This window comes from Cupressus sempervirens, chromosome 7 (assembly GCF_028749045.1).
Source record: "Cupressus sempervirens isolate cs-2001-9-10 chromosome 7, ASM2874904v1, whole genome shotgun sequence".
NCBI classification, from domain to species: domain Eukaryota; kingdom Viridiplantae; phylum Streptophyta; class Pinopsida; order Cupressales; family Cupressaceae; genus Cupressus; species Cupressus sempervirens.
The window spans coordinates 428,144,802-428,171,995 of record NC_143124.1 but is presented as its reverse complement, the minus strand read 5'-3'; the positions used below and the strand labels follow the sequence as shown (position 1 = coordinate 428,171,995).

At 32.7% G+C, this 27,194-nt stretch overlaps 1 long non-coding RNA gene across 1 annotated transcript; it reads right to left on the bottom strand.

Moving 5' to 3' along the window:
• Window positions 1-1,656: 1,656 nt before the first annotated feature.
• LOC149547364 (uncharacterized) lies at window positions 1,657-2,577 on the bottom strand. The gene is made up of 2 exons (XR_016354397.1): window positions 2,245-2,577; window positions 1,657-2,103 (listed from the first exon to the last, which is right to left on the bottom strand). It is a non-coding gene; the product is annotated as an uncharacterized LOC149547364 (long non-coding RNA).
• Window positions 2,578-27,194: the final 24,617 nt, after the last annotated feature.

Here is a 27,194-nt window from a genome sequence, read left to right as displayed (position 1 = left end):
GAATATTGATAGCATTTAAAGTACCTTATTTATTCTTAATGTCAATGGTAGTATTGACCTTAAACAAATCTCTTTATCATTGATTTCTTCAAATAGACAACAAAGATGTATTCTCTTTACCCAAGAGATCCCACTTGAGTAGAGTATACCTTTCCTAACTAATAATTCTTGATTTCGATTGGAACATTAGAGGTCAAGACCTTTAAAGAATTTGCTTCAAGGTTTTCAAGAAAAACTCCAAACATTTGACAATGTTTAAAATACCACTACAACTTTGGCATCATTTTTGACAACCTACTAAATTGAATTTTTTTCGTTTAATTCAATTACTAAAGATATTGATAGAACATAGAAATTAATATTAAAATTAAAATTTTAAATGTTCTATAGAATATCTTAAACAATAATTTTAATATTTTTATTTTAATCGATATCCTCATCATACTAACACCATAAAAGTATCGATTAAAAATAAAAATATTGATATTTAATTTTTATTGATAGTGTTTATAGAATATAAATAGAAGATATAAGATATTCTGCAAAACATTTTAAGAAAACATATTGAAACTTTAGGAAAAAAATATATATAAACACAATCCCAAATACTTTCCTATGACTTTTTAAAAATATTCTATAGAATATCCTAAACATTATTTTAATATTTTTAATGTTTATCAATATTCTATACACACTATTAATGAAAAATATTCTATAAACACAATCCCAATTTTTTTCCTATCTCTTTACTATCCACATAAATGCATTAATTTTTAGATCACTAATAAGATTTCAAACCTTGTAACACAAATATCTCCCCTTCTTAATTTTTCCACTTCTAAAAGAATCAATTAAAATCAAAAGTAGAAAAATCATCTGAAATAGAACTCTCATGATTCTTGAACCTTTACTCAAAAAAATAAAAATAAAATAAAAATAGAAAACTGATCTGAAATAGAACTCTAATGATTCTTGAACCTCTCCAGCATAGTTATTATTATGCAAAGCTCATCAGGACCAATCATTTTAAATTTCGTACTCGAATGTAAGGAAAAGTAAGGTCGAAATACAAATTCGAGTGAACATTGAAATGATCATCTCTAAACCAAAGGTGAATACGAAAGTCCGATTTCCTGCGGTAACCCTGGTAAGGGGATTCGCAACATATTAGCAAGTGGTCAAATAATTCTATTCACTTTAGATACCCACTCCTTAAAAACAAATTAAATAAATGAACCAAATCAATCTCAAATAGAACTGATATCATTCTTGGATCATTCCAATATATTTATTACCACTAAAAACTTCACCAGGACCAATAATTTTTAAAATTACTACTCGTACTTAAAGAAAAGTAAGATTAGAGGGAATGTAAATTCTAATTTACATTGAAAGGATCATCTAAACCAAGGGTCACTCCGAAAATCCACTTTCCTGCGGGTATTGATAACCGAGACAAGCATATTCACAACATATTAGAAAGGCTTCGAATAATTATTTCGCGCATATCACAAATGGTAAATTTCAGAGGGCACTCGTTATCCATAACACAATCAACGATCCAACCTTGTGCCGGCATGTGCTACTTTATGAAGTTAACTTTGGCTTTGAAATAACACCATCCAGAGCATGTATAACAGAGACAAAGTCTGCATATAATTCTTAAAAGTTTGAATTTTTCGTTTAGATGCATTAAATCGGAATTGGAATATGAAATAAAATAGGAATATGTATTCTAATTTTACTATAAAAATGAGGTTTTACAATTCCACCTAAATAGGTGGAATTAGAATATGTATTCCTATTTGAGTTTTAAATTTTTGGGTCTGTGAATTCCCCATCAAATTCTGGCTGAACCAAACAGAGAATAGGAATATGTACTTCCATTTTCTATTCCAGAATAGCTATTCCTATTCTGGCAGCCAAACAGACCCTAAACCAAAAAGTACATGTCAGAAGATTATAACAAGAAACCAAGAAGACTAGCTCGCCATAAACATCAGGAAAGATATGTGATACCTTATAATGAGCACTGGAAGGCCAAAACCTTGCTAGATTGAGATCAAGACCAAATGCTTCATGAACACACATAACTCTTTTTATCTGCGATGGATCCAATGCTAGACTTAGAGACAGTACTAGTAAGATTTAAACCATTAACATCTAGATGGTTTATACACCTAATTGATAGCCATGAAACTCATCCTTTGAGGACAGCCAATTAGAAAAAATAAATCTACCCACTTCAGTACAACAATGGAGATGTGCAAATCAATAAGATAAGAACTGCAGAGATGGACTTGAGATTAAAGCAGCGAAAACCCTTAGGGCTAAGCTCTTAGGATGCAGAAGGCACTCCCTCTAAATAGTAGAAATGTAAAGTTGGAGGCATCTGCATTGTAAAGAGCTGAAACAACAAGGTAAGTTATCGAGTCTCCCTAGAATACCTTTGTCTTCCCATATTGCAACAAATTTGTTGAATTCTCAATGGGAACGCAACTTTATGCTAAGCCAATATCTTGTGCTGCATGCTATAATTGAATGCATTGGACTGTGGTGTGAATATGGAAAGCTAAAGCTGTGGACAAAGCAAATCCAAAGTCCGAAATGGCTAAGCAGCCGACCGAATGACTAATTTTTTAAATTTATTAATTGACCGAATGATTTAAATATTATAAAACAGTTTTATTTTAATTTTAATAATAATTTATAAAAGCCATTCGGTTGGCTGTGTAGACGCTTCCATCCAAAGTCAGTCAAATGTTGGCATGTGTCACTTTCTTTTGCATAAAAGGATAATGAGTTAGTCGAGTTCTTACTACTAATGTCAAAACACGCGTTTACCGAATCATTTTCCAGACTGATTTTGGCAGGCATTAAAACATAAGGCCATTTAAGTTCTAATAATATCTCCATTCTTAAGATTAATGCTAAGTCGTTTGCCTTTTAATAGTTTGTTTATCTAGAATTGAACCATTGAAGTATAGTGGAAATTTACATCGATACGAAATGTAATATAGTTCAGAATCCAAGCACTGACATAAGCTCATAGCACATTCCAATACTCCATCTCTTCGCCGACCTCAATAAAATGACATTTGTTCTAGATGGAGAAAACTCGAATTAAAACGTGTTGTGCTAAAAGAACGGTCTCTGGGGAAAAAATGCATGATTATTTGTCACGGGGAATTACCAATTCTTTCAAACGGACTGGATAGTAGGATTGGAACAGATTGAAGTTCTATTGCAGAGCAATTAAACGTTGTTTTCTTAATTTGACGTTCGATGAATTTGATCCAGAAGAGGTTTCGGTAATTTATTTAATATTTAATTTATTTAAGATATGATTTATCCTTTTAAAAAGTTTAAATGGAAGAATAATTTAGTTTAGAAAGTATATAATCAAACTTAATAAATAAACAGTGTGCGAGATTATAAAAAGTTAATTTTTATGTATATTTTAATGATTATTATCTCTTTTGGACTTAAGTGATTAATAAAAGGGATCTTTTAACATTTATGTATGTAAATAAATGGAATTTGAAGAAAAGAAAACATGAAAACAAATTGATCAAATTACAAAGTAATTTAACATATTTAACATTAATATATTTATTATTAGAAAAAAACATTTAAAATTTGAAACATGCTTGAAAAAATATTATTATCACAAATTTTCATTTTAGAAAATATATTTAATATAAATAAATAAAAATGATTTGTTATTTAATTCATATTTTTATAAATATAATTTCTTTCAACAAATTTCACTATCAAAGTAATAATTAAATAAAGTTTTAAATTTATAAAAGAATTATGTATGTATGTTTGTATGTCTATATGTATACATGTATATATGTATGTTTGTTTGTATGTGTACATGCATGCATGCATGTATGTATGTATGCATGGATGTATCCATGTATATATGTATTTTTGTAGATATGTATGTCAGTATGTGTACATACACACATTCATATAGATACACATAATGTGAAGAAGGTTGTCACACCTCTTGAACCCAAGCTATAGAGGACGATAATTACTAGATCCAAGACATCTTAGTCCCTAGCTACAAATTCAAAAAGAAACCCAACAAAGAGGAAACAGGCTAGAAAACCCAAGAAGAGCCTAACTAAGAGGTTGAAAAGGAAATTGGTTATTAAAAATTATGAGGAGAAAGATGGAGAAGAAACTGAGTTTGATGATTTGAGTAAACTTCAAACTGTATGCAGATTGCCTCTAATGACTGTTGACTAGTTATGTGAAAAGATCAAAAATTCTGCTAGCATAGCAGGACTTAAATAGATTCAATTTGATTCTTTGAATAAAGATGATCAAGAAAAGAATTAAAACAAATAATGGATATGATGATAAAATTTAGATATGCACCTATAGAATTATGTGAAGGAGTCCCTAAAGATTTGTATAATAAATTAGTTTCTAAATGAGAGCGGGCATTATCCATTAAAAGACAAATAAGGGAGACAACTATAGCGCAAAAAATGCCTAATTTAGGGAAAACAAATGTGTCTATAGCCCTAAAAGGTTTTGTAAATAAATTTGTAACTAAAGAAAGGGCATACAAAATTTTGAAAAATAAAGGTGATGAAGTTGAGAAGGAGAGAATTTTAATATGGAAGAAACTATTTTGATTGCTAGTTTCATTGACTCATGAAGAAAAAGAAGAAGAGGGAAGAGATGTTGTAGAATTACAAGATGATGATGATGAACTTGACAAATTAGAAGTGAGAAAATTGGTAGAGAGAAGTGTATAATAGGATTTTGTCATTATAGAGGATATTTTAGATTCATCACCACCAAATCAAAATATATTAACTAGGGAAGACTTTAAAAAATTGAAAGAAACACCTTAAACACCTCTCTTCATGCACATATCAAGTTCTGTTATAGATACAAGAGTATCCACAAATTGATAGTGCACCAACTGATGATTTTCAAGTCACATGAGTTATAGTTATTCCTAACATGAGTGATGAGTAGCAGAGAAAAGAAATGAGCTTCCATAGTTCACTCATGTCACAAATGTTAAAGAATTTTAAAAAGGTGAAGAGGATCAATCTAAACAAGACACAATAGATGAAGAAAAGAAGAAAAATTCGATAGAGCTTAAGAAACCAAAATAACAAGAGGCTATCCAAGCTCTCATTCATCTACTAAGTGTCATTTAAACTATTACACTTATTCAACAGCTGACATCAACTACACCTAGAACGAGTACAAAGGGGAAACAATTGCATATATCACTACTTTGTAACAACATCTGAGTCAAAATCATTGGTACAAAAGGTTGACATGCCAAAGATATCAATCTGTTTAGATGTGTTCATCATACTGCTTAAATATGACCTTGATAACATGATGCTAAAACAAATACAAAATTTACAAGCTTTGATGAGTTGTAAGACAAAGAAAGATCAACTAAGAAAGAAAGTGAGGAAAAAATAGGTACTTTACAACATTAAGGACATTTTTTTTATGCTTTTCATATTCATGATGTAAATGTGCATCATCTAATTTTGGATCAATTAGTGTATATATTTCATAAGGTGCATAATGAAGATATAGAGACCAATGATAAAATGATGAGATTTTCTAAGAAGAGGTTTGAACACAGAATTCAGGAGAAAGTCTAAACTGAAATTGTAATTAGGTAATTCAAGATTTCTAACCTTGTAAATAGTCTAGAAGGAATTTTGACCATCATGTTGGTAAATAGATTGTACTTTCCTTTTACTCTTTTGGATGCTCAATGTTTGTTGAAAAAAACCAATTACATATGTTTGAAAGTTGTTATGAAGTGACTAACTTCCCTCTAAATTCTTAGTTATAGCTCCCTTTTGTGTTTTTAATTTGCAATGAATACGGTTTTATCTATAACTCTAAAATGGGGTATGTTCTTAACCCAAGAATAGGAAAGGTGAACCAAGTTAGGCATAAATAGAAACTTAGGAAAGGATTTGAATTTTAAGATTAGTCAAGTTTATGGATTCACACATCTTATAGATTTGCAAAGCTTAACAATTCAACATTGTATACTATCTACAACTAAACTGATATCAACAAGATCCTAGTTCTAAGAATGGAAATGACTTAACTCAAAAGAAAGCATGGAAAGGGATTTATCTTGAACTCCTAATAACAATACTATTATCTTTAGTTCATGGTTTCAAAAAAGGGGAATAAAACTTTGTTCATTCCTTGATTCCATTCTAATGAAAAGAGAAAACATAAAACTAATATAGAAATGAATGGAATAGAAAATGATTGACACAAAATACCCTCAAATTGTCTTTGCAACAACAAGTATTTCACACCAAAAGCTAGCCAACACTTTATTAATCTTTCAAATTAGTAGATATAGGATTCTGAGATGACCATTACAAAATGGAACTCAAATTGGTTCATCTTCTAAAATTGACAAATGACAAGGTGCCAATTTGTTAGTTACAATCATTATATAAAAACATGAAAGGGTTGGATATGAGTTACTTCACATTTTTTCCTTTTCTAGTTTTTCCTTTTAGGGTAGCGACAATGATTGGAATCAACTCCCCATGCCTATTAACATTGATGTTAAGAGTATCTTAAAAGCTACTTGGAATGTTCTCTAGCTAAATCTTTGATGGTGTTCAACCACTCCTTTATTTCCTCAATAGCCACATGTACACACCCACCATGTTTTTGGAGCTTGGACACTCTGTTGTGGTGATCGAAAGATATCTCCATCAAGCCATCTAGATAACTGGAGTAGTTCTTTTGGATGATGGTCACTCTAATGATCCCTTTTCCTTATCCACTAAGCTTTGAATCTGTATGTAAACCTTTTAATAGTTCATAGTCTTTGTCTTGACCTTTTTCCACTCTAACTTCCTTTTCTTTTAGTCCTTCCTCCACTGCCAAGATCATTTCATATTTTAATTACATGCTCTATAGCCATTCAAATAAAGGCTCTTCTCCCCTAGGTAGAATCTTTACTTCCATAGATTCCTTAGCCTTCATATGGATAATCATCTTTAGCAAAGAGATGCAATCTTCACTTTTGACTTTCTCGACTATTAAGGTGGCTTGATTGGTTAGAATATTGTCTTTCTATGTTTTGAGCCTCAGTATTGCGTTGCCTATTTGCTCTATAATTTCAAGTCCTTTTGACTTGAGTTTTTTTCTCCACTCTCTACCAAATTGTATGAAGTGCTTATCTTCTTGTAGTTGGGAGATGAGAGCTTTAATGTTAGTAGTTGTTGGATCACTAGAGATTGACATCCCTGATACACTCAATAATAAGGTGACTAACTACCTATTGAAGCCATTAATCTCATGAATCTCCTCTACCTTCATTTTGACTTTTTCTAGCTTTAGAATTTTGAGTTGTCCCTCTATCACATCATTTTTTTATTTCCACAGGCCCACTTTAGTATCATGTCTTACTTCTTGGAGATCCACTTAATGGAGGGTGAAATCATCTGTAGACATGTCTTTGATTCTCCCTTCTTTAGTTGGGTTGGAAATCTCCATTGTCAAATGCCCTGTGTCAAGAACTTGTCCAAGGATCGACAGGGTCTTCTTCTCCTTGACTTTACTCAATGTTGATCTAGATTGGATAGTCAGAGATAAAGTCTCTTTATTGGGAACTACCTCTTCTTTTCTCTTCCTTTTTCTATCCAAGGTGTCTTCTAGCCATGATTTTGTGCTAATCACCTTGGATACAATCCTAAGTGTGTTTGTTCTAAACATCTTTCCTTTGGCTAGGATAAATGTCTTCGTAGTTGAAGAGAAAGGATTCTTCAGGACCTATGAAATGAGCTTTGAAGCTTCAAGACCTTTCTCCAATTCTATTCTCTTCTTTGTTACTTCATCAAACTTGATAGACTCACTTTCACTACTTTCACCATCTCCAAGATCCACCATTTGTACTTGGGGACTACTTGGTATGGAGTAGTGTGGCATTCATAGATGGGATCAAATTGCTATGGGGTGAGAGAGTTAATGTGACTACACTATCCTTCAATTCCTTTGGCTTCTTATTCTCAAATTCTTCTATAATTCTGATTATTGGTAGAGAAGCATCCTAACAAGCTTTGGCAAGAGGAATGCTCCTTTCAAGAGGCTAAGCATGTCCACTTGATGGTTTTGTTGGCCCTTGAGAAATAGATAGGATTGCATCTGATGTACCACCTTAGGAAGAGTAATCCACTACAACTTTTGGGGAAGCTTGAGTAGATGTGCCTTTACTTTGACTTCTCTAAGCTGTGGTTCATTCAACCCATTTTTTGATCCTCTTGAAGATTCCACCAATCATTACCTCTAGCTCTTCTTTGGTATCTTCATAAGGCTCCAGGCTTATTGGAGTGCCTCTGAGCTTGGTTAGGTAAGTGTTTCTATATATATTTTGGATGTCATCCTCCGCCCCTTCTACATTAATGTTGACTTTGTACATCTTCACCTTATCAACTTTCAATATAGAAAAGGCTCGATAATGGATCTTGAACTTGTCCTTGTTGTCATCCTAGTAATCCTCGATAGTGGTGATATGCTTAATTACACTTCATATTTGTAGAACATCTCTGGCATACCCATTTGGGTTTAACATTGGCCTCAGGACTTCGTACATGTCTACCTTGTACTTCACCTCAAATACATTCAACATGTTCTTGGCATCAGAGCAGGAATTGCACCTGAAAGTCCCCACCTTCATGGGGAATTCATATCCCTTTGTCCTTAAGCTCCCACTCAATATGTTTACTTGAATGGCTTTTTTTACAATCTCAATTAGCATGAGCATGTCACTAGAAAACCTTGGTAGCTTTAAGGGGAAAATATCAAAAGCTGGAAGATGAAAATAAGAAAAAAAATGAGAATTGAATGAAATAACTCTCAAATTGGTTGATCATGGCCATGGCCTTAGCAATGAATCTCCTTTCTAGTTATCCCTATAACTCCCTATCAATCTCATGGTGAATGCATCATTTATTTTCACATAATCTGCATAACTATTTTGTAATTGTGAGAATGAATAAAACTCATAAGATTTTACATCATCGGGAAAATTCTCTACTCTTGGAAGGCCTGGTCATAATTGCAATGACACCAACATATAGACAAGGAAATAAGACATAAAAAATATATTATTAAATTTGGTTGCATGAACAACATTGGACAAAATTTCACTTACCTCATTAGCCCAATCAATATATTGAATGTCAAAGAAAATGACTTGTACTAAAAAGAAATATTGCTCAACAAAATTCAAAGCTTCTGCCTCACCTTTCAACCTATGTAGGAGAACTAGAATATTAATAATCTTTATTTTGAGGTTGGTTCCAAATAAGGTTTTAGGAACTTTACTCTTAGCATTCTACAGTTTCTAGATCCACGTCTCCATGATTTCTTTCATCTAGATCATCTTCTTTGCAGATAACTTAGAAGTAGCTCCCCCAAAGGTCAAGTTTGATAATTCTTCCCATTCTGGCACATGGAGGAAATTGACCATAGTTTTCCTATCAATTGAAATCAACATTGTGTGATCATGCAACACAATCTGCCTTATCTCTAGGTTGTAATGATGTATGAACTTGTAGATTAGCTTTAAGGTCTAAACCATAATTGGAAATCTAGTGGCTTTGACCAACCTACATCCTTGGAGTTTCTTAGTGATGGTTTGAATCTACTCATACTTTACTCTCTTTTGAAAATCCTTTGTGTTGTAGAAGTGGGGAGAAGTGTATGTGAAATTCTATAATTGGGATTTGATCCCAATCAACCCATCAAAACTTGCAAACCTATTTGCCATGACTTTGATAACAAGGTTTGAATTGATAAAGTGAAAGGAATGGCTAATGCAAAAATTATTAGCTTTTCAAAAAGCTATGCATATTAGCAAAATAAAAATTCAAAGAAATAGTTGTAGTTTGTTCAACTGTTTATGTTTCTATATATGGGCACCTCAATCCATCTGTTGATCTTAAAAATGTGTGCCACACGAATGAATTTAAGGAGATACCTATTGAATAGTAAATTTGAGGGTCTAATGAACATCTATAGGTCTTTTCAATATTCCATTGGGCTCAATGGTAACATTCTATATCTCCATAGCTTACTTTCCCATTTTCTTTTAAGTTTTAGGAAGTTACAGTTAGGGTATTCTATAAGATCATGGTTATTATTTCTTTGCTACAATAATTAGGTTTTCTTTACTATCATTCTAAGACATTCTAAAAATGGCTTATGAATGCCATCTAATCATTAACTTGATTTTCTTTGGAATTTGGGAAGTTGTCCTCATGGGTTGAACACCCGCTGAGGAGAAGATAGTTTCCACTTCTCCGTTAATGTTTCCTTTCTTTAATGATTATGAAGTCAAAAAATTCTAAATGAGATGCAAAGACTTTTTTAAGGACCATTTAACTTTCCTTTTTATTCCAAACTACATTTTTGGAAAACCAACTTCATGAATTGAAAACTTGCTAAGGAAAAGTCAGTCTTGAGTTTTTAGTTGAAGATGATTATGAGGGTCGCAATGAATTTGAACCATTTTCCAAAGTCATAATCACAAATGAAACATTGGTTCACTATAGGATGCCTTGGTATTTTCATATCTTTCATGTGCATGCATCATTTAGTGCTCTTCATGGGAAATCATCTTCACAAGTGGGAAATTCATCAAGGAGAAGATAATTTCCAAATCTCCACTAGCATCGGTTTCTCAAATAGTGATAAGTTGTAAATGGATATAACTTGTAGTTGATCTTTGAATGAGTAACATGAATCTCCATCAGACTAGGCAGTAATCTACCCATAAGATTACTCAAAAAAATGAAAAACCACCCAACTAGGAATGAGGAAAAGGAGAAAAGTGAAAGTCTAATGGAAACATACTTAACCTTATAGGACTTAGACCTAGATTCAAACAAAACCAAGACTTGTCTCTTTTCATTTAAACATAAGTACTAACTTTTGCTAATAGGTTAGAGAATGAAAAGTGGGGCAATAGTTGGCTCTATCTAGGGACTTGGGAAATCTATGTCTAAGTAAGGAATCCGACATGTCTTGTTTTGCAAAATTAAAATGAGGGGCTGTACAACAAAACTAAAGTAAGAAGAACAAGGGAAACCTAACTAGGAAATTAAAATCGATAACTAAGGGTAACTATAGTACAATACAAGGGTTATCTATTTTCACTTGAAATTTGATAGAGTTTTTTTTTCAAAGGCATGATGAATATTGAAGGGGGCTTTCCACAAAGTATCAAATTTCTTGTGAATTCCCTTTGGTGCTCTTCACTTATCCCACAATAGTTCACTATCTCCTACCATAAAATTTTGCAGCTTTACCATTTTTTCAAACAAGTTCTTTACATGCATCTGACAGTGCGTAATGTGATCTACAATCTCTTCTCTTTCTTCTTTGAGCTTGATTAGGTACAAGATTCTCTTCTCTAGTCCATCTTTATAGATTTCATCTTCAACAATTGTCCTTAGTCTACTTGTAGCCAATTCCAACATTGAAGGAAGACTGGCTTCCATCCCATAGACCAATTCAAAAGGAGAGATGTCAATCGCTCTCTTTAGGGTCAGTCTATCTACCCAAAGTGCCTCACAAATCTTTTTGTGCCAAGTTTTCTAATTGTCCAACACTAATTTTCTAACAATTTTTATCAAATTCTTGTTACTAGATTTAGCTTGACTATTTCCTTACAAAAAATAGTCAGTCGAGTTACTGATTGTTATGCCATACTCAAAGAAAAATTTAATAATCTCAACTGAAGAGAAATGCATTGCATTATTCATTACCATTTTGATGGGTACACTGAATCTAACTAGTCTATTCTCCTTGATGAATTCACAAACTACTTCAGAAGTATTTTTATTGGTTGCCTTTGCCTTAACCCATTTGGTGAAGTAGTCAGTTGTAGTAATAAAATATGTGTGACTAACACTAGATGTTGGACTAATAGGGCTAATGAAATCAAGACCTCATTTTTGGAAAGGACCTTCAATAATCACAGGTCTGAGAGGGAGAGTGGCTAACTAGGGTCTACCTATGAATATTTTACATTTTTCACCTTTTGACACCTAGTAGTAGGCATCCTTGAGCATGTCAGGCCAATAATAACACTATCACAGTATTGTGAAAGCCATGATTGAGGATGAGAAATGGTTGCCATACACTTCATCGTGGAATTTTTTCAACTATTTTTCTTATTGTTGCTTATCTATGCACTTGAGAAAAGTACCACTTATAGCTCTCTTGAATAATTTATCATCCCAAATCACGTACTTGGCAGCTTTAGCTTAAGGTCTCTTCTTTGGTTTATTGTCATCCCTTTAGGACATTCTCCATATGTCAGTAGATAAGTGATATTCTTGAACTAAGGGTCTTATAGACCTACAACCAAAACCAATTGTTTCTCTTTTGGCTCTTTAGTAATTCCATTTTCCACAATTTCTTTGTATAGGGCATTACCTCTTACTAGCTTATGGGCTTGATTTCAATGTCACATTCCTATGTTTTTGCTACCCACATTCCTCTAGCATTCCACTCAACATTTTTTTGAGTCAACACACTCTTTACTGCTACATTAGGTACATAAACCATGGAATGTGAATGCAAGCTATAGAACCCAAAAAAATTTAGTTCTTTGACCATGACAAAGACATGTTTTTCAAATTGAAAATATTTCAACTCATGAACCTTCTGGTGGATGCTCATGAAGGAAACAAGAGCTTGCATTCCTTCTTTGTTATCTTTCATGAGGATGACTGACAAGGTGTGTTTGGAAGCGTAACAATTGATAATGAAATCTAGATTATAGTTTGGATGACATAACACTGGAGCATTAGTAATAAAAGTCTTTATATTTTTAAAGGTTTATTTTCCTGCCTCATTCCATTTGAAGCTTGAATTTCCCTTCATCATGTCCACAATACACTTAATGGTTTCTACAAATTTAGGTATGAACCTTCTGAGGAAATTCACTTGTTTGAAGAATGACTTAACTCCTATTTCTCTTACTGGTAGGATTAACCTTTGAATGACTTTGATTTATTCAAGATCAATTATGATACCTTCTTGAGATACTGTATGACTGAGTAGCTTTCCCTCTATTATGCAAAACATAGATTTTTTAGGATTTAGTGATATCCAACATTCTTGGCAACTTTGTAATACCTTTTTCAAATCTTCTATGTGGTTTTTTCTCTTCTTTGAGAATACGTTAGGTTATCCATGTATATAATAATAATCCAATATTTTAGGTTAGCAAAATATTTACTCATACACCTCTAAAGCATTGCACTGGCATTGATGAGGGTGAAAGGCATTCTATGATATGAGAACATACCAAAAGGGGTGGTGAAATCTATCTTCTATTGATCTATCCCTTCCACTTCTACTTGATTATATCCCAAAAATTCATATAGCATGGAAATAATTTTAGCTCCAGCCACTATTTTTAGTAGGTATTCCATGTTAGGGAGAGCATAGTTATCTTTCAAAGATGGCTGGTTTAGATTTCTAAAATCTACACATATCTTTATTTATTTGTCCTTCTTTCTAATTGGTACTATATTTGCTACCAAAGTAGAGTGATGAATAGGATAAATGATTCTCTTCTTTAGCATCTTGTTGAATTCTTAGAATATAGCATCTACTAGTTTTGGATTATAATTTTGTTTCTTTTGTCAAAAAGGAGTTGCATTATGTTTTAAGGGAATCTGATGTTTCATTTTCCTACCTCGGTAGCTTTTAAAATCCTCATAACTCTAGCTCAAAATGTCTTGATATTCTATGAAAAGTTGTTAAGAGGCTTCTTTCTCCTCAGATGAACAACACTTTCCAATATTGATCATTTTGGGACATTGCATGTCTCCAATATTCACCCATCATACTCATGAATAGTAGAACCCTCCTCTATCGTCTTTTTCTTCATGTAGGTATCATGCCTATTAAAAAAAAAATTCAATGACACAAAGTATAGGGGAATGATATTACCTCATAATTGAACTTCATCAGTTTGATCCTCTTTTTTCTTCTAGTGAAGATCTTCTTGATTGCTTTCACTAGGTTGATCTTCATGAGTAGCTTTGGCACTTTCTAAAAATAGCTCCAGACTATTGTCATCTTTGAAGACTTGCCAGTATTCTATATTGCTAGGAAAAGAGGCTCTATGTACATAATTTCTACTTGGTACATTTTGTCCATAAATTCCAGATCATGGAGCAACAAGAAGGTAAAAACAAGTGAATCTACTTTAGAATTCATCTGTCTAGGCACTGGCTCAATTACGAATGCTCTAACCTCTCTATTTCATTCTAGACCTTGGTTTTTTTAATTTTTTAATTTATGGTTCTTCACAGAGTATTGTGTTTAATCTACTACACAATGAGCTCTACATCACCCCAAGTTTTCATGATCTTTATTCCCTTTTCCTTTGCAACTATTATCCTAAGCAAAAGAACTTTATATTCTACCATGTTATTTTTATTTTAGAATTCTAGCTTGAAAGCCATGGGTTTAGGCTCTCCTCTAGGAGGTACCAACACTACACCTACACTAGACTCTAATGAGGAGAAACTTTTGTCAAACTTCAATGGTCTATATAGACGATGATTCTTCATCTTTGCTAAGGATTTGTTTTCCTGGGTCATCAACTTCTTGATCATTTAGAATGTCTTTAGTAAACAACACATAGTTACCAAATTCTAACTCTTGGTAAAGAATTTGGGCTTTGGGGTCATCTAACTTTAGAACTTTAAATTTATCTTTCTCTTTAGGTTCCAAGTTAACATTCTTACTTCCTATGGGTATGCGTAATTGTGACAAATCCAATTTTATTTCTCCTCCCAAATCCCTACAAAAGATTTTTCTTAAGAGTAGACCATAACTTGTTGGATATCTGCAACTAGAATAGTTAAGAATAGTTTCTTCTCTAGATGAGAGGCCAACACTACTTTAGCATCTTTAATTTGTCCAAGTAGTGGGACTTGTTTGGCATCCATAGAATAATTTTTACCATGATCTTTTGTGAGAGTGAAGCTAGATCTTTATCTATGATAAAAGGCATCACATTCTCTAATGCACCTAAGTCAATTATACAGTTACTTAATTTACACCTATTGATGCAAAATGATATGTAGAATGGGTTAAGTTATTTTCTAGCCAAGGTAGCTAAGACATTGGATTTTTCTTGCTCAAAAAGTTTAGATGTTGAAGTTCATCTTCTTGTTCAATGTTAACTTTATGATTCAAATTCAATTCATCTTCTTTATAGTGAACCACTAATCTTTTTAGCTCAGAGGGATAAGATTTTAGGTTATCTATGGGCAAGATTTGGATCCTAGAATCTTTACAAAATTGGATGAAATCAAAAGGATTCTTGTCCTTACCTGGTGGAGATGTGGTAGCTCCTTGATCAAGGTGATTAGTAATTGAAGAAGGGACATTCTCACTTCTTGGAATATTAATGGAAGACTGGTTCTTATGTTGTTGGATCCTGGTCAACACTGTATATAAAGTCCCATCAATAGTTGCATAGCATTTGCCTTGTTGCTCAAAGTATGACTCATATTGTAAAAATAAATTTCTAGAGTCACCATTTGGGTACAAATCTAACTCAGAGCAAAGGGTTGGAATATTTAACTTGTTATTGGATAACAATTGTATCACAAGAACCTATTTAGGACAACTTTCATTATCATGATCAATTGTTAAATGAAAAACACACATATTCCCTTTCTTAGGTGCCACTTTAGATTGCCAACCTCTATTGTGGACCTACAAGTTGCAAAAATTTTCCATTAACATTCCTTTTTTATGGGTTTTGGTAATTTCATTGGTAGGAATGATTAAATCTAGGCAGTTACCTCCTCATAGAAACTAGCTCATTTGACAATTTTTGTATGATATCATCAAATGAAGTGGTATTACTAGAACTTCTTTTGGTTTGAAATTTTTGTTTCCATTTTCTAGCAGAGATCAAGTCATCTTCAAATTCAACAACTTTCTTTTTTACATCCTCCAAGTCTACTAGATGGGATATCCTTAGATAATAGTTGATATCTAAAGGCATTGAGCTTATGAAGAATTTTTTCAAATTTCTAGTAGTGGGTCTATTAGTGGTAGGAATTCTACTAGTGATAACTAGAGAAGTTATTTTGCATGATGGCCACTCCAATGATCCCTTTTCCTTGTCCATTAGCTTTGAAATCTATATGCATACCTCTTAATAGTTCATAGTCTCTATCTTGATCTTTTCTCACTTTAAATTCCATTTCTCTATCTTGATCCCTTTTCCTTGTCCACTAGCTTGGGAATCAATATGCATACTTCTTAATAGTTTATAGTCTCTATCTTGATCTTTTCTCACCAGTAAATTCCATTTCTTTTAGTCCTTCATCTATTGCTAGGATCATTTTAGTTTTGAATTGCATGCTCTATGGTCATTCGAATAAAGGAATTTCACTTTTCTCTATCTTGATCCCTTTTCCTTGTCTACTAGCCTGGGCATCTGTATGCATATTTCTTAATAGTTGATTGTCTCTATCTTGATCTTTTCTCACTTTAAACTCCATTTCTTTCAATCCTTCATCTACTGCTAGGATCATTTCAATTTTGAATTGCATGCTCTGTAGTCATTCAAATAAAGGTGCATCTCCGCTAGGCAAAATTTTTACTTCCATTGCTTCCTTAGCCTTCATATGGATAATCATCTTCAGTAAAGATATGTAATCTTCACTTTTTACTTTCTTTGCTACCAAGGTGGATTGATTGGCTAAGATGTTGTCCTTCTCTATTTCAAACCTTAGTACTACATTGCCTATTTTCTCTATAATTAAAAGTCCTTCTGCTTTGAGTTCTTTGCTCCATTCTCTACCAATCCATCTGAAGTACTTATCTTCTTGTACCTAGGAGATGAGAGCTTGAATGTTAGTAGTAGTAGGATCACTTGTGATTAATATCCCTAAAATACTCACTAATGGGGTGACTAACAACCTAATGAAGCCATTAAGATCATGAATCTCCACCTTCAATCTATCTTTTGCTAGCTTATGGTTCTTGAATTGTCCCTCTATCACATTATTTGTTGACTTCCATAGGCCTAGTTTAGTATCATGTCTTACTTCTCTGAGATCCCATAAATGCATGGTGAAATCATCTACAAACATGTCTTTGATTCTCCCTTGTTTAGTGGGCTTGGTAATCTCCATAGTCAGATGTCTTGTGTCAGGATCTTGTCCAAGGATTGATAGGGTCTTTTTCTTCTTGACTTTACTCAATGCTATTCTAGAGTGGATAGCTAGAGATAGAGTATCTTTATTGGGAACTCCTTTTCTCTTTATTTATCTATCCAAGTTTCTTATAGGCATGATTCTATTCCAATCACCTTGGATGCATTCCCAAGTGTGTCTATACTAAGCATCTTTCTTTTTGCTAGGGTCAATGTCTTCGTAGCTGAAGAGAAAGGATTCTTCATGACCTGTGAAATGAGCTTTGAAGCTGCTGGACTTTTCTCTAGTTTTGTGGTCTTCTTTTTGGCTTCATTAGACTTGGTAAACTTACTTTCACTACTTCCACCATCTCTAAGATCCACCACTTATATTTGGGGACTACTTGGTAGGAGTAGTGTGGCATTTAGAGACGGGATAAGATTACTATGGGTTGAGAGAGCTACTATGATTGCACTATCTTTTAACTCCTCCACCTTATTTTTCTCATCATCTATTGCAGTTTTGATTACTGGTAGAGAACCATCTTAACAAGTTTTTGCAAGAGGAATGTTCTTTTTAGGAGGTTGATCACCTCCACCTCATCGTCGTGCTAACCCTTGTGTAATAGACAAGGTTACACCTAATGGACCACCTTGGGAAGAAGAAGTCATTGTATCTTTTGTGGAATCTTGAGTAGATGTGCCTTTACTCTGACTTCTTTGAGCTATGAACCATTTCACCCATTTTTTAATCCTCTTGAATATTCAATCCATCATTACCTCTAAATCTTCTTTGATGTCTTCATAAGGCTCTGAGCTTGGTTAGGTAATTTTTTCTATACATATTCTGGCCATCATCCTCCACCCCTTCTACATTAATGTTGACTTTGTACATCTTCCCATGATCAATCATCAATCTAGTCAAGGGTCAATCATGGCTCTCAACCTCATCCTTGTAGTCAGCCCAATAATCCTCAATTGTGGTGATAGGCTTAATTACACTTCCTATTTATAGAACATCTTTGGTATATCCATTCGGGTTGAACATTGGTCATAGGACTTTGTACATGTCTAGCATATAAATCATCTAAAATAGTTTCAAGATGTTCTTTGCATTAGAGCGGGTATTGTTAGATTGTACTGACTAATTAGGAAAGTACTGTACATACCAAAAAAAATTTGGAGCTATTTTATCAGCATTTTATGGCTGACATGTTCTAACTAATTTTAACCCTAATGAAAAAAGGTACTTGTATAAAAGGGCTTAGGGTTAGGGATTGTTTCATAGTGGATGATGCAACAATTGCTTCTTGCAGTGGTATTGAGCTATAAGTATTACAAGTTATAATCATTCTATTGTAATAATATTTTAATAATATTGGACTTTTTGTTTGGTGCACCTAGCCTAGGGTTTGGATGAACCACATTAGATCTTGGTGTCTTGTGTTCTCTTCTGTGTGATTTACTATTTTTTGATATTGTTTATATTTTGCATGTAATTTTTATTTCTATTTGAGCTTAATCCTAACAAGTGGTATCAAAGTGAGGTTGTTTTTTTAGTTATCCTCTATAGGAAATTCTCATAGTTGATTGGGAGTCTCACAGTTGAGTAGGAGTGATGGTAGATGAGTGTAAGCTGAGGATTGACAAGGTTAATGGGCATATTTTTTTGTTACGAAAGATGAAAATGGAGGACTATCTCTATCAAAAGTATTTAGGAAATCCATTGGAAGGAAAAACTAAAAACTAGGGAACTATGACAAATGGGGAATGAGAGATTTTAGACTTAAAGGCACTTGAAAGAATTCAATTATTCTTGGCACTATTAGTGACATTTAACATTACAAAAGTGAAGACAACGAAAGAGTTGGCAGAAACCCTAGCAAAATTGTATGAAAAGCCCTCCACTTCAAATAAGGTATTTCTCATGAAGCATTTATTTAATATGAAAATAATAAAGGTGGATCTATTTCAAATCATTTAAATGAGTTTAATACCATCATTATTTAGTTATCTTCTTTGGGTATTAATTTTGATGAAGAAATTAGGGCTCTCTTGATTTTGTGTTCCTTTCTCGAAATTCGGAATGGCTTGGTAATGGTTGTGAGTAATTTTTTTTTTAGATCTAATACCCTAAAATATGATGATATAATTGGTGCTATTTTGAGCAAGAAAAATCATAGGAAAATATCAGGTGGATCTACATCTAGAAGTTCTTTGAACACAGAAAGCAGAGATAGAATGACTATGAGAGGAAACAATTCTCAAAATCTTAGAAAATCAAGAGGAAACTCAAAGAGAAAGAGGTTTTAGTCAAGAGGACCAAATGACTACTAGGACATAAAAAGAAATATTTTTGGACTTGAAACAAAAATGAAGGAGAAAAGAAAGATGGAGACAAGGAGGCAAATGTGGTAATGTGAGGCCTCACCCTAGCCAATCATAACATAGTCTAACACTTTATTTACATTTCAAATACTCTATATATTTACACCTTGTTATATGTTGGACTTATTTTGGACTGTTATTCAGACTACTCAATACTATGGGATACTTTATTTTTATAGTGATTATTATGATGTTAGAACTTATTGATGATGCTTGATGATTATTTATATTCATGTACTTGGTTGATTATTTTATTGAGGAGTACAAAATTATGTTTGAATGTAAAGTTTAGATGGATTATATATTTAAAAATAATGAAATGTTACAAATGGTCATATCATATAGTTGATTATGCAAGTATTATATATGAACAATGGTTTGGAAATGAAAAAAAATGTTATTTAAAATTTGATTGAGAAAATATTTATGTTTTGATTCAATTATGAATATAGAATTTATTTAGGATATGCGTGTGATTTATTTATCTTGGACTATTGATATTTAGTTTGAGTGTATAGGAAATAACCATGTTAAAATAGAGAACCAAGACTATACCTTTGTATTAATTAAGATTGCCAAGGTTAGATCTGATGAAGAGATCTTAACCTCATTGTTAAGTATTTTACTTTGTAGACATAATGTCAATGGATGTTTTACATTAGATTTATTTTTTGTGAAAATTGATTTATCACTCATAATATTAAATGTATATTTTATAATGTTACTTGACACCTATGTTGTTATGTGTTTAAATGGCAAGTCAACTTGAATCATTGACAAAAGACACCCAACCTTGTTCCTAACTAGTTAGAACTATTTAAGTTTTCATCCCTTTGCATTAAAATATCTTATGAAGGTTATGATTAAATTAAATTTCGTATTTCAAGTTTAGGGTGACTTTAGAGGGCTTTGCTTGAGTCTTAAAGTGTTCTTTTAGTGAAATTAAGTGACCTACATGTTAGTACTATATGTTAGGGCTTAAATTTTGGCTTTACTAGAGTTAAAATCTCTTTTCTAACACTTGTAAAATCTCATTTCTTAACTATTGCGAAAATGGAAGAAGTCTTACCCAAAATTCCTACCTTATCTCCAGTGAGTTGATAATTCCAACCAAATAGGGAAATGTAGGTGGAGTTGAAGTTTGTGTTCTCTTTTATGATGGAGAAAAATCAAGAATGTTCTTCTTTGAGAGGGAAATTGGAAAATAGAGTGGACATTCACCCACTCTCAAGTTTTAGAGATTTTTTTTTGGTTTTGGAGATTGGATGAAGGGAGGATAGAGGGCTCTTCTCAAATCAGGTCATTTACCATAGCTTGGAGAAAGATTGGAGCTTTTGCCATGTTTTGGAAATTATGTATTGTATTGTTTTTCTAAATAAAAGATGTGTAAATTTTTCTATAGATACATGTGTGTATATTGTTCATTGTCCCAATGGTAATGTTGGGTGTGGATGAATTTCTATTGCCTTATTTTCATTTGATTTTGAGAGTGTGATGTTATGGGTGTAGAAGGACATCACTCACCCTTGGGAGGGGAGAAGTGGCCTTTAGGTGAAGGGGTTAGTTGGGCCTATCTGCTAACTGCAGAGTCTCTTCATTGAAAGGAAGAGGGATAAGCATGTAGTATGGCTTGTATGTGCTAGTGCTTTGTTATGCACTTTGGGGGTGATAATGGGAGAAAGTTTGTGAGATTTGGTATTTATTTTGTATGTCTTGTGAAGGTAGATTTGGTTTTTTGTATTTGGCTTCTCCTTGAGGTTTTAGGCACACCTTTACCCATTCTATTGGTTCCTTTGGTAACCTATTGTGTAAGCTCAAAAAGGGTGTTAAATGTTGTATCCTGTATTGTTGATTTATATGTGTTTGCTTGATTGTTACCAAATTGGTCTTGGTTCTCTAAGCTCAGTGGGTGGTCTCTTAGAGACCTACGCTGGGAGGTGAGCTCTCCATGGTTTACAGGGTTTTTTGTACAAGTTTTGTAAATGGATATGTGTTGAAGAAAAGTTTGGGAGATTTTCACTTTCTATTGAATATTTGAAGGTGATTTAATTATGCACATTTGTAAAAGTTATGTTTGTAAAGATCAAAAGTAGATCTTCTTGTAATTTGAAAATTGATGTAAGGATCCAACTATGATTGTAAATTTTAAAAGACTTTTCAATACTATGAATATATTTTAGTTTAATTATTTCTTAAATTTTTTCCAAGAAATAAAATTGAATATTATTATTATTGTATGTGTGTATGTTTGTATGTGTGTATGTGTGTGTCTTGTTCAAGAAAATTTGGGCATGATAGGTAAATAACAAATCCGAAGAGGATTTTTTTGCTTCTTTCTTTAAAAACTATTGATGATTCATGGGTTTTAGTTTTTGGTGCTTCATTTTGTGCTACACCTTATAGAGGTTATTTCATTGATTATGTCCAAGGGGATTTTGGACTTTTTTATTTTGAAGATAAGGAACTTTGTCAAATTGTTGGAAAGGGAAAAGTTAAGATTAAGTTGTAGAATCATAATCATTGGCTATTGCATGAGGTAAGACATGTTCCAAGGCTGAGAAGGAATTTAATTTCAGCAGGGCAACTTGGTGATTAGTAGTTCGTAGTTACTTTTAATGATAAAAATTAGAAAGTTTCAAAAGGTTCCCCTTGTAGTAGAAAAACGTCTGAAAGAAGGCACCTTATATCTTTGTATAGGTCATATTGTTCCTTCTACATTAATTTTTTTAGAGAAAAATGAATTTTCAAGAACAGTTGCTATAGTTTAGCAGGGAGAATAAATAGTTGTTGTAGATTCTAATATAGCACTTTTGCACAATAGACTTGGGCACATGAGTGAGAAAGGTATGAAAGTACTTCATTCAAAGAAAGTTTTACTAGGTTTGAAATTTATTAATATGGATTTCTATGAAAGTTGTGTGTATGGAAAACAAAAGAGTGATTTTTTTCAAGACTAAGAGGTAAAATAAAAGTTTCAAACATTTAAGAAATGGAAATAATTGGTTGAAAATGAGATTGTTAAGATATTAAAATTTCTTAGATCTAATAATGGTGGTGAGTATTGTAGTAGTGAATTTGAACTAATGGTATTGGTAGATAGAAAAATGTTTCAAGGACTCCAAAGGAAAATGGAGTGGTTGAATGCATGAACAAGATGATAATATAGCATGCAAGGAGCATAAGGTTGCATGTATGGTTGTCCTTAGACATGTGAGGAGAGGCTGCCAATACTATTGTATATGTTATTAATAGATTTTCCTCTACTCTTTTAGGATGTGGTATTCCATAAGAAGCATGGACTAGTAAGAAGGTGAGCTATTCTTTTCTCAAACCTTCAGTTGTGAAGCATTTTCTTATATAGCTTCTAAAAATAGAACCAAGATGGAAGCTAAGTCAAAGAAATGTGTATTTTTTGGATGTAGAATTAATGAATTTGGTTATGGGCTTTGGGATTTTCAAAATCATAAAATTGTAAGAAGGGAAGTCATATTCAATGAGAAAGTGTTGTACAAAGATTTGTTGCAGCAACATTAGAAGAAACAAGATGATTATGTAGTATTGGATGGTACTCCAAAAGCTAATGTTTCATCAATTCCTCATGATTTGCAACAACTAGAACAACAAATACCACACACCCTAGTGAATGTTAGATAGTCAACAAGGCTAAGTAGACCTCCAAAAAGATTGTCTCCTTCTTTGTATTCTATTTTACTAACAAATGTTGGTGAACCTAAACGTTATGATGAAGATATGTAGATGGATACTATGATTCAGTGGGAGTCTGCAATGAAAGACGAAATGGACTCTTTGCTAAAAATAAGACTTGGGATTTATGCAAGTTTCCTATAGGTAACAGGGCTTTACAAAATAAGTGGGATTATAGGTTAAAAGAAGAGGATGGAGGTAAGAAAATGTTTAAATTTAGGTTAGTTGTAAAAGGATTTGCAATGAAAAAAGGCATTGATTTTGATGAGATATTTTCTTTTGTTCTTAAAATGTTTTCCATTTGCACTGGTTTAAGAATTGTGGCTGCTAAAGATTTTCATTTGGAGCAGGTTGATGTTAAAACAACCTTCCTTCATGGTCATTTGGATGAAAATATATATATGGCACAACCACAACAATTTGAGGTTAAAGGTAGGAAGAACTTAGTGTGCAGATTGAAGAAAAGTTTATATGGCTTAAAGCAAGCACCTCAACAATGGTCTCTAAAATTTGATGGTTTTATGCATGAGCATGGATATAGTAGGTGTCATTTAGATCATTATGTTTACTTTAAGAGGTTGGATGATATCAACTATATTATTTTATGTTTATATTTTAATGATATGTTTGTAGTTGGATCCAACATGGATCATATTAAGGGGTTTAAATGCCAGTTAGCACATGCATTTTCTATGAAGGATTTGGTGGTAACAAAACAAATCTTTGGTATGAAGATTTGTAGGAAGAACAAGAAATTTATATTATCTTAGGTTGATAATATTACAAAGTTGTTGCAATTTTTCTCTATGGAGAATGTTAAACCTATCATCACACCTTTACCTAGTCATTTGAAGTTGACTAAGGAGATGTGTCCCATGCCACAAGAAGAGGAGGATAAGATATCCAAGGTACCTTATGATTCAGCTATAGAAAGATTGATGTATGTTATGGTATGTACTATCCTAGATATTACACATGCAATGGGAGTCATTAGCAGGTATATGAGTCATCCAAGAATTGAGAATTGGAATGCAATGAAATGGATTCTCAAATATCTGAGAGTAACATCAAGTAAGTGTTTACACTTTAGGGGCTCTACTACTAATTTATAAGGATATGTTGATTTAGATTTGGTAGGGGTTGATACTAGGTGAACCTCTATAGGTTATGCATTTATTGTTGGTGAGGCATCCATGAGCTGTGTCTCTAAGTTATAGAGGTTAGTTCTTTATACACTATAGAGGTAGCCAAGGAGATGATATAGCTCAGTTTTAATTTGAAGAATTAGGACACCCTCAACAGTATAAGTATTTGTTTAGAGATAATGAGAGTGACATTCATCTTGTAAAGGATTGAGATCTACATTCAAAGACAAAAAACATTTAGCTGCATTACCATTTCATTCGGTCAGTTTTGGGTGATAGATAGTTATAGTTGGACAAGATACATATAGATGACAATCCAACAGATATGTTTACAAAGGTAGTAACAAAGGAGAAGCTAAAATCCTCTTCATCTTTGGTTGGTCTTCTAGATTAAACAAGAATAAACGATCAAAATAGTCTAGGGTGGTTTGATCTAGTGGGAGCCTCATGGAGTAGTGGCATAGTTAGAGGATTAGTCTCCAAGTGGGAGATTGTTAGATTGTGGTGACTAATCAAGGAAGTACTATATATACCACAAAAAAATTGGGCCTATTTTATTGACATTTTATGGCCAACATGTTATAACTAATTATAAACCTAAAGTGGAAAAAATACTTGTATAAAAGGGCTTAGGGTTAGGGATTGTTTCATAGTGGGTGATGCAAAAATTGCTTCTTGCGGTGATATTGAGTTGTAAGGGATAATGGATTTTAATCAAGTTGTGATCATTGGATCATAATAATATTGGACTTGTTGTTTAGTGGACATAGCACAGGGTTTGGGTGAACCATGTTAAATCTTGGTGTCTTGTGTTCTCTTCTGTATGATTTTCTATTTTTTGATATTGTTTATATTTGCATGTAATTTCTATTTTTGTCTTAGCTTAATCCTAATAGGTATTGTAGCTAAAATCCCCCACCTTCATGGGGAATTCATATCCTTTCTTCAAACTCCCACTCAATATGTTTACTTGAATGGCTTGCCACACAATATCGATTAGCACGAGCATGTCACTAGGATACCTTGGTAGCTTTAAGGGGAAACCATCCAAAGATACAAGACACAAATAAGAAAAAAGATGAGAATTGAATCAAATAACTCCCAAACATTCTAATTGTGGCCATGGCCTTGGGATTGAATCTCCTTTCTAGACATCCTTGTAGCTTCCTTCAAATCCTCATGGTGAATGCACCTTTTACTTTCACATAATTTGCATAACTATTCTATGACTGTAAGCATGGGTAAAACTCATAATATTTCACATCATTAGGAAAATTCTCTACTCTTTGGATTCATGTTCATAATTACAATGAGGTCCATATATAGATGAAGAAACAAGACATATAGAATTTATTATCAAATTTGGCTACATAGAGAGTATTGGACAAAATTTTTCTTACCTCATGGGCCCAATCAATATATTGAGTGTCAAAGAAAATTACTTGTACTAAAAAGAAATATTGCTTAATGAAATTCAAAGCTTCTACCTCACCTTTCAACATATATAGGAGAACCATAATATTAATAATCTATGGTTTGAGATTGGTTCCAAACAAGATTTTAGAAACCTTACTTAGCACTATGTGGTTTCTAGAACCATGTCTGCATGATTTCTATTCTCCAAGTCATCTTCTTTGTGGAGAACTTAGAAATGGCTCCCCTGAAGGTAAAGTCTAAGAATTCTTCCCATTTTAGCACATAGAGGCAATTGACCATAGTTTTTGTGTCAATTAAAATCAACACTATATCATTAGCCTTGTCTACTAGTTATAATGATGCATGAACTTGTAGATTAGCTCTGGGGCCTAAACTACAACAAAAAAAATAATAGCTTTTACCAAATTGTTAGAGTTTCTCAATGATGCAATGAATCTACTCAAACTTTAATCTCTTTTTAAAATCCTCCATTTCATAGAAGTAGAGATAAGTATCCATGAAATTCTACAATTAGGATTTGATCCCAATCAACCTGTCAAAACCATCAAACCTGGTTGCCATGAATTTGAGAAAAAGATTTGAATTGAGAAAGTGAAAGGAATGGACAATACAAAAATTACTAGCTTTTCAAAAAGCTATGCACATTAATAGAATAAAAATTAAAAGAAATAGTGCTAGTTTATCCAACTGTTTATGTTTCTATATATGGGATCCTCAATCCATCTGTTGATCGTCAAAACTCATGCCACATGAATGAATTTAAGGAGATACTCATTAAATAGTAAATGTGAGGGTTTAATGGACATTGAGATGTATTTTTAGAATTCTATTGGGCTCAATGATAACTTTTTATATCTCCATAACTTGATTTCCCATTTTTCTTTAAGTTTCAGCAAGTTACCATTATGGTACTCTATGGGAGAATGTCCACTAAGTTAGATCCTACTTATTATTTCTTTTTTTTTAATGATTAGGTTAACTTTATTATCATTCTAAGACATTCTAAATATGACTTGTGAATCCCATCTGATCATTAACTTGATTATATTTGGAATTTGGGAAATTATCCTCATGGGTGAAAAACCCACTGAGGAGAAGATAGTTTCCACTACTTCATTAATGTTTCCTTTCTTAGTCAAACTTTTGGATAATTTCCACTCTTGAAGTTAGAAAAGTTTAAATTGTTGGAAATATTATGAAAAGTTAAGTTACTAAGAGGGGAAGGGTGAATTAGTAACTTAAAAACTTGTATCTTCATGTACCCAATTAATCCTTTGTATATATTATGATCTAAA